General features: G+C 41.9%; 1 protein-coding gene across 16 annotated transcripts in view; it reads right to left on the minus strand.

Moving 5' to 3' along the window:
- The window catches only part of ERC2 (ELKS/RAB6-interacting/CAST family member 2), a 519,409-nt gene extending 508,209 nt beyond the window's left edge, over nt 1-11,200 (minus strand). For 10 of the 16 annotated variants that reach the window (XR_004426011.1, XR_004426013.1, XR_004426016.1 and 7 more), the window contains exon 1: nt 10,874-11,199. The gene's annotated coding sequence lies outside the window, so the exon portion shown is untranslated. Of the gene's footprint in view, nt 1-10,873 lie in introns of all 16 variants that reach the window. The other 6 variants (XR_004426014.1, XM_033140945.1, XM_033140944.1 and 3 more) reach the window with 2 other exon arrangements.
- Nucleotides 11,201-13,574: the final 2,374 nt, after the last annotated feature.

A 13,574-nucleotide genomic window follows, 5' to 3' on the forward strand; every position in this document is an offset into this window, starting at 1 on the left:
TATTCCTTTTAAAAAATAATGGGCTCAGAGTAGGAGTTCCTCTAGCTCATAATAACTAATGTATTTGAATAAAAACTTCCTTGTCCTAAAATTCTTAATCTGTTTGGAATGCAAAACACCACACTGCGAGCTTATGCACTGATTTTGTGCCAGAGTCATCTGCATTTATCAAAACAGGCACTCGGAGCTAGCCAGCAGCCACTGTTGACATATGCTCATGAGCTGAACATTTTAATACTTTATTCTCAGTTAAACTGCCATTGAGAGTACCTTGGCCAGGGTAATATTCTGTAAACTGAATTCCTTTTTTTTTAAATGGTGCACCACAAGGATATACAGGTATACCCCACCCCTTTCCAACCATGAACCTGCTCATTATGGCAGTGTGAACTCACCCAGAATATACATTCTCCCAACTCAACAGTCCCTTAGGTTCCCCACTATCACAAATGGATTTGAGTTTTAGCCCATTACTGATTCCAGACACTCATTCAAGGAAGTACCGTAACTGACACAGTTTACAGCAACTGTTTGATATTGTTTGTTATTTTGTGTGCATTTGTTTTAATTACTGCAGTCCTTGTTATGTGTCAGTTCTTAGTTCCTTGCTAAATGAAGCAGCTGCTCCAAGTTCAATACAGGTGCTTTAGGGAGCCGTCCACTTCAGGAGTGGGGGAATGAAGAGAAGTCAGGAAACAGCAGCGATATGAGCAGAGAGATGCATACAGGCTAGACAAATTTTGTTAAGAAAGCTTTGTTACACAAATCTACATTCTGCTGGATTACTCAATATATACAAAACTGCATGTTGTTTTATTTATTTATTTTTAAAGTTAAAATGGTGCTTAATTTTATATACCAATCCGGATGCAAATGAGACTGCACTATTATTAGATTTACAGGGCAGCTCACGGGGATAACAATAAAATACAAAATTAAATTGCAAGCTAATAATCAAACACATCAACAAAAACAATGCAAAATTACAAAACAAAAACAACTGGCAATTGCTGTTTGCTGACAAGGATGTATGTACGTGGAGTGCTGCTCACAGCTATAACATCTCTAGCTGCTTTCTCATCAAGACTAAGAAAATGAATGGCTCTCAGCTCTGGACTGAAGCCCCCAAGGAACCCTGGTGGTGCAGGAAACACTGTTGATAATCCAGTAAATTATCAGTCAGTGCTCCTCAAACTGCTGAAAGCAGACACTATTACTAAAGGTGATGTTCTACAAAACAGACGTTACAGTTCAGTCTCTATCTATCCATCTATTGCCATGCTGTCCCTGCATTATCACCTTAGGGGTGGTTCTTGTGTAACATTGAATTCCAACCTAACAGCTTAATGGTGGGGTGCAGGGACAGAGAGAAGCAGCAGCTACTGGGATGCTGGTCAGTAGTTGCCTCAGTGCAAAACCAAACTGCCAGAGAATGATCCCACCTTGAAGCAATGACAGGCTTACAAGAAAACATCAGCCCCAACAAGGAGCCTAACAGTGTCAGGCCAAAGTATCATTATTTATTCTTTTTATCAGATATATTTATATATTGCTTAATCATCAAATACCTCTAAATGGTAATACACTTAGAAAGTCATATGTCAATACTGTATTAAATTTGGCATTTAGCAAAGCCACAATCTAGGAGCTCCCGTGTGCATATGGAAGTTCCAAAATGTACACATGGAGCTTAAGGCAAGTAAGGTATTCTCCATTTGTTTCAGTGTTGGGGAAAACTGCACATATAACACACGGAAAAAACAGCTGGTACATGAGCAAACACACATTCAAAATTCAACTTATAGTAGTGCCAACATTTGCCTTTTAAAGCTAGACTACAATTTGGAAGAAAATCCAGTATAAAATATCATGTTATCCAACTGTGGACAAACTGAAGCACATTATGTGGGCGGGTTTCTTTCTTTCTTTCTTTCTTTCTTTCTTTCTTTACACGTGTGGTGACATTTCACTGGGTGCCGTCTATGGTACCAGTCAGCTGGGTTTATTTGGATGATTAGCTCCGCTATTTGGTACAAAACAGGAACATATACATACCAAAATAAGATAGGCAGTGGATTGCATCAAACTAAGTTAGACTCATAATTACTAGTCCTAAGTTAGTCATGCCCACTAATTTCAGTGGGCCTACTGTGAGTAAAGGTAACTCCAGATACGACCCTGAATATTTTACAGTAGAATGTCAAAGCTCACCAAAGCAGTAATTTACATGTGAACTCTGATAATCCCAGGCACTTTTTGTGAAAGCCTAAAAGTGAGAAATACATCAATAGATGCTGACAGTCATCTAAATGTGACTGTCAGCATTCATTTGTGTGCAGCTGAAAAGTGGGTGGCATTTACAGAATTCTTATAGGATTTTCAGTAAAATGTCAACATTTACAACAGCTTGGGTCATTTGCTGTAATACGGACAGCAGAGTACTAGTAAAGGCTATTAATTCCAATGGGTCTACTCTGAGCAGGACTAACACAGCAAACACCCCACAGTCCCCAAGATACAGGAACAACAAATGGATATATTGGTATTAATTATCACTATTGTTGCTGATTTGCTTATGACTATCAAATTAAAACATCAAGTTTATAAAAACCAGAGGTCTGCTTAAATTAAGTTCTTTCCAGATTTTGCATGCAACTAAGACTCAGAACATAATTCTTTTACACACGTGAGATTCTCACTTGTGATATAAGATGTGATTTCAAGCTTTAACCAACCTTAACAATTAAAAAACAACAACAATTAAGTTGCTTAGAATAGGCATTATACTCTAAAGCAAAATAATATATAGAACAGCACAGGGATCAGCAAACTATAAAGACCCAGGATCTTACCTGCAGCATGGGACCCACTTTTAATTTGGTGTTGAATGTGTTCATCTTCTTTTATATTTCTCTGTCTCCTTACACCCTACTCTCTCTCCCATCTTTCAGCTTCTCTTATTTATTTATTTACTTACTTACACACCAAAACAGCAGACCAGAAAACTAGAAAGGAGGTAATAACCTGAAGTGGAATCACCTGAGGTTGAATCACAACTAAATTTGGGCTCATCAGCTGAAGACCAATGGAACAGTACATATAGCAATAGATCTTGCAATGCCTAAATCAACCCAAGACTTTATAGGTGTATTTAAAATAGAAGTAATAAAACACTGTTCCTCGTTAAAGGATTTTAAGACCCACCCTTAAGTGATGAATGTAACGAAGTGCATAACAAACCACAGTACAGTGGTACCCCGCTAGACGAATGCCTCGCAAGACGAAAAACTCGCTAGACGAAGGCATTCGTCTAGCGGAAGGCTGCCCCGCAAGATGAAAAAGTCTATGGGGCTGCCTCGCAAGACGAAAAATTTTCGTCTTTTTTTTTCCGTTTTGCGGAGCGCGGCTGTCATTGCCGCTCCGCAAGACGAAAAACCCGCTAGACGAAAATTTTCGCAGAACGAATTATTTTCGTCTAGCGGGGCACTACTGTATAAAGTAGGGGGGGAAGTGCTAAGAGGAAATAGATGCTGCTTTTCATAGGAATATACTAGTATTCTGGCTCAATATGCTGCTTTTGCATACTGAAGTATCGGACTTTCATTCTTCCTATAGTTTTTCTTTCTTTCTTTCTTATTGAACAAATTATATATGGTCTGTTTACATGTTATTTAATAAGACAGTTAAGCTGTCCCTCATAGTCGTCATTCATGTGCAGTGGCCTACAAGAGAACTCAGCTGTTTTATCTGTGGCATTGCAAACTTCCACACAGGTCTGCTATGGCATAGGAGAAATGCTAAAGCATGGTAAAGAGCTACCGCCGCCCCCATAAACACAACCAGCTTTATACAGGACATGGTGAAATTTGCCATGAAGTGGCCTCCAGCATCAGCTATAGAAAGTAAAACAGCCCATAGAAAGGGGAAGGGGAAGCTGAATGCCTCTAGGTGTTGTTGGAGTTTGACTCTCATCAGCCCCAGCCAGAATGGCCAATGGACAGAGATGATAAGAGTTGTAGTCCAACAAGGCCACAGGCTCCAAATCCATGCAATATAGAGTATAAGAATTCATCTAGCCCATGGATAGGCAAACTAAGGCCCGGGGGCCGGATACGGCCCGCAGACGATCCAGAAATCACTGTGTTTTTACATGAGTAGAATGTGCCCTTTTATTTTAAATGCATCTCTGGGTTATTTGTGGGACATAGGAATTCGTTCATTTTTTTCCTTCAAAATATAGTCCGGCCCACCACAAGGTCTGAGGGACAGTGGACCGGCCCCTCCAAAAAAGGTTTGCTGACCCCTGATAGCCTCACTGGGTATGGTTAAGTGGAATAAATTACTCCTTTTCAAATCAGTTTAATTCACTATCACAACTCCAACTGATGCTTTTCTTGAACCTGCATGATCTACCTTTTCAACTTCATCTGCTGCTGTCACTACTAAAAAAAGAATCAGCAAATTAGGCCTATAAAGACGAAATCAGACATTTTGGGATGCAGAAGACATACTTCTTTCCCTCTTATCAAAAGCAGTGATAAACAAGATAATAAATTGTCATCAAGGAAGTGATATTTCCCCACCCAACAAACCAGTTGATAAAAAGAGAAGCAGATACAGTTTCTTAACCTAATAACTCTTAGGTCATGGTGGCACCTAGCAGAGCTGGAGAAATCCACAATCCTCTAATTAAGCGTTTCATGGCCATACCGATGAAAGTAAGAGGAAGAAAGGAGAGTAGCTTTAGCAAACAAGTAAAGGCATTATTACAGAATGGAGAGGAGAGAGAAGACAGATAAAAACAAAACTATGATGGAAGTTATGCAGCAAGTAAAGAAAAGAAACTGTAAAAAGACCAGATGTTCGGCAGGTGGGAAGGTAAAAAAAAAGCCAGTGTGTTATCCACTTGAAAATTCATCACTGAAACATAATGTGGAAACTGCTCAGTGCTTCTGGAGCCAAGACGTATCTTGGTCTTTCATACTGAATAGCACTTTTCTTAGCAGCATTACCCTGCCCTCAACCTTTTCAGGTGGCTTCCAAGGTAAAACTCTTAGAACTCCATCTCAAACATAATGTGAGATGGAGATCCATGAGCAGTCCGAAAAATATATTTCTCACATGTCAAAAGTCAGGGTAAAGAGGTACATCTTTAGCAATCTCCAAAAAACTGTAAGTTGACAGGCACACCTCTATGGGAAGGGAGTTACAAAAGTTTGGGGTTGTCACACTGAATGTCCTCTCTTAGACCACCACTGCCTGAGCTTCTGAGGGTGGCAGAACTACCAGGAGAGTCCCCTCTGTCAATCTTAACACCTGAGAGGGTCTTTAGGGAAGGAAATGGTCTTTCAGATTTTGGGACCTAAGCTGTTTAGGGCTTTACACAAGCTGGCAACCAATGCAGCTGTTTTAAAACAGGTTATGTGAGATTAAAATGGAACCCCAGCCATAAATTTGGTCAGTGCATTTTCTCCCAATCAAAGTTTCCAAATAATCTTCAAGGGCAGCCCCATGTACAGTGCATTGCAACAATCCAGTCTGGAAGTTACCAAAGCATGAAGTACAGTGGTTGAGACATTTCTATCCAAAAGAGGCCATAGCTGGTGAACCAGCCATAGCTGGGGGGAAAGCACGCCTAGCCACTGAGGCCGCATGAGACTCTAGTTGCTGTGCTGAAACCAGTAGTACAACTGAACAGTGTACCTGCTCCTTCCAGAGAAGTGCAACTCTGCCAGGGCAGGATGTCTCCCCACCTCCCAGACCTGAGAACTAGCAAAACCTGGAATTCAAAAATTGACATTTTGATAGTTGCAAGAACATTAAGCCTGGTCACATGCAGTTTGGGCACAGTCAGACAGCTGCATCAAGCTGTTGATTTTAGATGTCATGAAAGGGCAACAAATAGTTAGGTATCTAAGGTATTTTAATTGTAAGTTTACTTCCAGGGAGAGGCACTTGTGAGATTTTGTGCTGCACCAACATTAACTTGGTTAGCCTGGAGCAATATGCACACTGACTTGGGAAATAGGATCACCATTTACTATTCCACCCCAGGCAGCAAACTATGTCTCACTCAAACCAAGAACACAGTTTGATAATGCTGAAATTAATGGATGGTATTTCCTCCGGTCAGCAGTGTCAAGCAAACTACTGTCTTCTTCAGTGACTCAGCACTGTGACATCAAATTCTCTCCATTTATAGCATCCCGCCACACAAAACCACCATTATAAGTCACATGCAGATAAAGTACCTGCTAAGATAAATTACTGAGAGGATACAGCAATTTTGAATTCACAAGCATTCATCTTCTTAAGCCCTGCTGGTAGTATTGTGTGTTGCACCAAACATCATGTCTTGTTCCAGTTCGTACTTAATTTCTTGGTTCTTAATCATTAAAATCAGTGCTTCAGAGAGAGGAAGAGACAGTAATCCTACTTCAATGTTCTCTAATGTGAGCAAATGATCAGTCAACAAAAATTTCACAAATCCTTTCACTTCCATCACTTTTCCTCCACCTTCAGAAATGCTTTTTAAAATGCTTAAACTCAATTAATTTTCACAAATTAAAGTATCTAAAACTGCCCCAGCAGACGCAATGGGATCCCCATTGAATATCACCCTGCATCTTCTCTAAGTTGGAACATATCAGCCAATGTTACAACCCTATACTCTGTAGGTGGGTGGGCGGGTGTAACATTTCTACCTGTTCTTTCTTTTCTTTTTACATTTTGCTAGCCCCAGAAAAGTTAACTTTGGTGTATTTAACTACATTAAAAACAAGAAACATATCTAAAATGCTTTAATAAACAAAACAAATCCTGCAGTAATCAAGACAAGAAGAAATATGCCTCTACTGCTAAAAGGTTAAACATTCCAAAGCTCAAACAGCATGTTGCACAAGGACAAGAAAACAACATTAAGGTTAATAGAAACATATTTGCGTAAACACATCCCTGGAACCACTGTAATGCTATTCCTAACAGATTCATCAGCTGTTACATAGCTGGCAGTTTCAAAATGTGGAGAGAACACACTTCTTTTTGAATTACCAGTACTTGGGATTCAGCTGATCTTTGCAGCAACAGAAGGTAATTTTTCCTATACAGCTTATAGGGCATCTAGTCATTTTGTCATTGTCACTTCTTGAGATTTTGAGAGAAGATTATTTCTCTTTGCTGTTCCTTGTGTGAATACCTGCATTTTTATCTCCCAGCCTTGAAGGCTGAATTTTGTTAACCACAATCTGCAAGCCCTGAACGAAACTATGGATCCTACCTTTTATTTTATTTTTAACATACCGGTAACCCATCAAATTCCACCATATACACAAAGAGAAAACTTAGCTAATCAAATCTGCCATGCTGGTATCCCATTGGTAAACTCACAAGTACTAAGATACGCATCTCAGATTATCCTAAGAGGGTTTTTTCCCCCTTTCAATTATGTTTCCACTGAAATATTTGTGTTTTACAGACATTCACATTTTCAAAACAATTAAATCTAATGATCCAGAGAGTACAAACCATTCTCTCCATTTTATTTTACAAAAATCTAATGATCCAGTGATTTTTTTAATATCTACACAACCTCTGCATGTTCCATTGTAATATATTATGCCTCCTCATTCATTCTAATTCCTTTGTATCTTTTAATGTGAGTCCATGTGTACACTTACACCACATAAATATTCACCTCAAATTCTATTTTCACATACACAATCTTCACACACACACATACCCCATTTCCATAAATATCTTGTTCTTTAAGCCAAAAGAACTACAGGTGGAAATTTATTATCCTGTTTTCACTGCTGTATGTAAAGCATGGCATGTTATTGAATGTGTACACCCTAAGGCAAATATTTTGTATTTCCACAAATCATTTAAGAGAAGGATGTAGAATTAACAGTGGGATCAAGATGCAATAATGAAGAAAGATGACAGATGCAGCTAATGGCTATGGGGGGGGGGGAGGTAAGGAAAGGCTATGGATGACACCAGAAAAGCTATGCTAATGTGAAGTTGTGGAGCTACTTGAAGAGGGATAATTTATAAAAGATGGCAAAGTTATTTCTGAGTATAGCATGAGACTGGAGTAGAAGAAGGCAGACAGGGGAGGAGTTTTAATAAACTAGTAGAAGTAAGAAAGGATGTTAGGGGAAGTGCAGTCAGTGGCTGGACGTTTTTACAAATTGGAATATATATGAGAAAGCCAATACAGATATTTAAGAACATTAATACAATCAAAGTGAAATAAAAGAAAGATTTGATTAGAAAGTCCTTTTGAACATATTGGAGAGGAAAGGAACAGTAGCAGAGAGAGACAGCCAATGATGAGGACTATCCAGTAGTATAGATGCAAAACTGCCAGAGCATGGATAAGATTTTTAGGTTTTGATGCAGAAAAGAATACTTTTGACTTTGGAGAGGAAAAGATAAGTATATTGATGAATCAAATAAAGACTCTATGGTTGCTCTGTTAAGGGAGATATCACTACAGGAACAAAGAGAAGGACACTGGGGAAACAACAACTATTAATCATGTTCCATTTGAGATGAGTGTTTGTGCATATATTGGGTTTTCCTATCAACAAGAAATTGCAGGATTTTTTAGGCAGCTGCAACAACTTGCTAAAAAATGCACCCTGGCTTTTAGACTATGAACTCCGGGGTAATGTGTACAAAAGTCCTTTTGGTGGTAGAATTTGGATGTGGCATGTGTAGGGAATATCGTGGTACATTTGTCAGATTACAGCATAGTTCCAAAACCATCACCACCACATTCATTAGAAAGCACAAGCTGTACAAAAGTGTGTATATGTGTGCTCTCTGTCTGCAAGTATAAAATCCATCTGAACATTTTCAGGAGTGGAAAGATGATAATGTCTAAATGTATCCAGGTCAGTTTCTAGCACTGTACATCTTTAAAACGGGGTGGGCCAAAGGCCAAGGTATTGTTGCATATTTTGACAGGTGTGACCTATACTATAAAGGTAAGTGTATGAATATAATATCAAGACCATTGCTAGATGCATCTTTCTCTGTATGTGGATGAATGAGGACCGAGAAAACACTTTACTACCAAATGAAGGAATAGCACAAGTGAAATGGCACAAAGAAATTGCCTGGACCTTCTCTCAGTCACTGGCAAGTCCTTCCTGTGAGACCAAAGAGTGTTATCTTTCAAAGGAAATAATTAACCCCTTGTGTGGTAGCAGCTCTTCTGTGGGCTGAACTGAGGGCTGAACTCTGTGTTAGCCAGGGACATTCTCCCTTCAAACAGCACAGGGCCCAGAGCGGCTGGAAGAGAACTGGGGATTAGGTTACCTGAGGTTATTCCATTTAACTACTAGAGAGAGCAAAAAAGAAAGCACTGGTCTTGACCTGGTGTCATTACTGGGTCGCAGGCTGATTTAAGGTGTGTCACCAAGAGAAGCACTACCATCAAACAAATATGTGGTAAAAGAAAAAGAAGAAATGGGTCCCTAAATAAATGTTTCAGTTAAAGGTGGGTTCTGGGTCTCAAAAAGTTGAGAACTAAGGACCTAGATAACCTGGGGTGTGTGAAGGGAGAGTCTATCTGCTCCTCAGGAAGATAAAGAAGAGCAAACCAGTGGGTGTTAAATCTTTGTCACAGTTGCTTATTTTTTGGAATGCAGACTAAGTCTCTCCATCACCCTTTCCATCCCTCCAAAAGAGGAAGGGCACCGCCACAAATTATCTTTCACCAAAGGTGCTTCTCCATCACCCTCTGGATCATAAAGGGCAGGGGAGTCAATACTGACTAGTGGGGAGAGGCAGGGGGGATCCTCCCCCTTTCTTTCACTGCGGTAGAGAAAAGGGGAGGGAGGGGAAGAGACCAAACAAACGATTAAGTGAGACCACTGATTTAAAAAGCCAACCAGGAAACTAACCCTGACAAGAGGACTTGCCCTCCCCCCCCAGCCGCACCGATTGGCTGAGCTCACAGCCAGGAGCCCGTTCCTGCCAATGCAAGTGGCCCTGCGGCTTGTCTATCAAAACGGAAATTCGCAGCTAAGGGAGTAGATCCCCCTCCATCCATCCTAGGCTTAGCAGGTAACCGCCTAGAAATCAATCACACACTAATAAAACGGGGAGGGGGGCTCCTCCACCACATTATTACTACAGATATTTGCGCTACAGATACACACACACACACTAAGGCAAGACATGCGTGCCATTCAAATCTGTGCAGGTTACACATTAGGTATTCTGATCTTACAGCCGCCCAAAATAATCTTTCAACCCCAGAGCATACTAAAATGTGCAAAGGTCCGTATTGCCTCGGTTCATTATATAACTGCTAATATAATATCCTCGTTTCTTCTTCCTGGGAATCCTCCTCCTTGCAAGCGCGAGGCGGGGCGAGGGGGCTTGCTGGGGAAGAAGGAAGCCTCTTTCCCGTAACATTCGTTTTATAAAAACCCGAAAGCTATGCACACGCATGTCAACTATTATTACCAAGCCCGCCGTTTCCGAGTCTTACCAAGCCCGTGCAAAGAAGGCGTTGGACAGGGTAGTAATTCTCCATGGATCTCGCCCTCTCACACACAAACCCGCCCCTGGCAACTGCATGGCTGTTTTCTAGGAGAAATTGCAAGCGTCGGTGCTTCCACGGGAGCGAGATGCCAGCTCGGGCAAATGTATCACCAGGCGTTTATCACAGAGCAAAGGCTCTCTCTCTTTCCAAGGAAAGCCGCCCCGACCCCCCACCTTGGACTCTCTCATTCCCCCCCCCGCCGCCGCCTTTGCCGACCCTTCGATGCTTTTAAACGCCCAAGGCACAATTTGTGTGCGTCCAAATGGATGCACCCAAATCCACAACGGCCATATCCGCGCTTAAGCTCCTCACCTTTCCAATCATTGCATCCGTCTCTCTCCCTCTCCCTCTCTCGCGTCCTCCTCACATGGATCTCACAGCATCCTGCCTCGCCGACAGCCCATTGCAGCGAAGAGAAGAGGCGGCGCGGCGAGAGGAGCCGGGGGAACAGGTACGAGGCGAGAGGAGGAGGAGGAGGAGGAGGACGGACGGACCTGCTGCAGTCGGGAGAGGCTCCCGTAGTTCCCCCAGCCGCCGCCGCCCGCCGCTTTCCTCCTGCCCCTCGCGCCCAGGCTCCCTTCAGCCAGCCGCCAGCCCGACTCCCTGCCTCGCCAGTCCCTGACTCAACATTCCCAGCATTCCCGAGGAGCTGCCCGCTCGCCCGAGCTGCGCGCCTCGCGCTCTCCGCCGGGGGCAGCAGCGAGCTTCCTCGGAAGGGGCCGACTGCAAACCGGACCTCCAGCAGCAGCAGCAAAAGCAGCAGCAACGCTCAAAAGGCTTGCTTCTTTCGCCCCGGCGCCCGTCTCCCTTTGCGCTCTGCAAAGAGCCCAGAGATGGGAGGGAAAGAGGGAGGGCTGACACACACCGCTGCCCGAGGCTTGGCGGGAGGCGCCCTACCCACTCCAGAGATAATCAGGTTCGCGCGCAGCCCAATTGCTCGCACGCATTCAAGGCGAACGGTTGCCAACCGAGCATGGATTAAAAATAGTGGCGCAAGGCCAGCTCACCTTGGCAGAAATAGGTAGATGCACGTGCTTGCAAACATACGCCCAAAACGTAGCCTCCAAGATCTGGTTTCATTTATACGTGTGACTATTTTAATAATGGATGCACATTTCATATAAATGTGCTAATATAATTAAGCACAGGCTCCTAGGCATCCCTGTTATAAAGGTATCATCATCGTCATCAGTGCTTTTACCTTTTCCCTCCCAAATGTTAAAAGTGTGGCACTTACTATAACAATTCCTTAGTGAGTACCAGCAACTTTTTTATAGAATAAGAAAGAAAAAGGCACTGATTATTATTATTTTATTAACACCAACAACAGCTGATTGGCCTTGATAGTACAGAGTTATACAGAACAAAGGGGGGGTAATTTATTTCAGACACTTGCTCCAGGAAGTCTCCTGTGTTTTTAAACTTTTGATCTGATACCTGCCTATAGACGTAATAGCAATACCCATGCACTATCATACATATAATTTTATGCGACATCTACATGATGTCACCATCAAATCATTTCCCTTCTATGATTTCCTCATGGTTGCCTCCACTGTTCTGGTCCACAAGAAAAAAATCAACTGTTTTGGGGGGTAAAGAATGGAACAGTCATGCAATCTCTGCAGCTGTAGATCACCGTAGTGCTATTCTTTCATCTTTCTTAAGAGGCGTGGTTTTGACATAAGCAGTGGCATACCAAGTTGGTGAGCCTACCACCACATGTCTATACTTCACTACTGCCTTTCCAGTCAATAGCATTCTAGCTAGGTATCTTTAACTGATGGAGATGGAACACAGTGAGTACACACAGTAAATGCACAACATGAGGGATGTAATCTACTAAACTAGTCTCCTCAAATAAGAGGTACAGCCACTGTATCCCTCTTTGTGCATCTAGTCTAGAAGTAAATAAACTGACTTTTTAATTGTTTTATCATACACAAACACACTAAACATCTGTAATTATTTTGTATAAATGCAATGTGGCTGAACCATCTTGCTGTGAATAGAGCTTCTATATTAATTCTGGACAAAGAAATGTTGATTTCAATCGATCAGATCGTATAGTGATTTGATCTTTTCGCTGCTGTAACATTTGCCACATCCAAACCAGCTGAATTGGTTTATAGCCATGACTATTATTTCCAGAGTATACTACTGATCAAGATTATCATTGTCCTACAAACCTTTGCTATCTGCTCATGTGAAACACAAGAATCTGGCTCAACAATAGTTTTTGTGGGCATTGTTTGGCCACTTTCATTGCAAGCATTGTGCTAATACTATCAAAAGGAATTAATTCAGATATTCTGTAGGAGCATGGGGAAATCAAGGGAAGAGATTCTACGCACCTTGAATTTTCCATAAAAGGTTCTCCTCAATAAAGGCTTGCTAGATTTCCCAGGGATGGTGCTCGTGGTAGTTCCATGGCTTAGGTGCTGCTATATAAAAAAGTAATGTATAAAACAAATCCTTAGTGATACACTTCAATTCAAAATGTGCCCACTGGTCCAAAAAGGTTGGCGACCCATGACATAGAAGATGCTAAAAATGAGAATATGTACATCATGAGCAGCTGTATGCATGCTACATTTGTGTCCCACAGTGGGAATATGAATCACAGCTTCCAACTATACAGCACCATAGCTGCTGCCATTGGAAATGCTGGTTTATCAATATCAAACAGCAACAGCCGGACCACCCTTTCACTCAGGGTCTAGATGCTAGGCCCAATAGGTTTGTACTAATGCTGCTGCCATCTTGGCAGTTGTCAGAGCTGCAGAGTAGCAGTGAGGTGAGCTTTCTGTCTAGATAGTGATTTTAATCTTCTGCCATATTCACTTAAGGAACTCTCAAGGCAATGTTTAGCTTTGTTGTTGTTGTTCAGTCGTTCAGTCGTGTCCGACTCTTCGTGACCCCATGGACCAGAGCACGCCAGGCACCCCTATCCTCCACTGCCCCCTGCAGTTTGGCCAAACTCATACCAGTCGCTTCGAGAACACTGTCCAAC

Source organism: Lacerta agilis, chromosome 2 (genome assembly GCF_009819535.1).
Source record: "Lacerta agilis isolate rLacAgi1 chromosome 2, rLacAgi1.pri, whole genome shotgun sequence".
Taxonomy (NCBI): Eukaryota; Metazoa; Chordata; class Lepidosauria; order Squamata; family Lacertidae; genus Lacerta; species Lacerta agilis.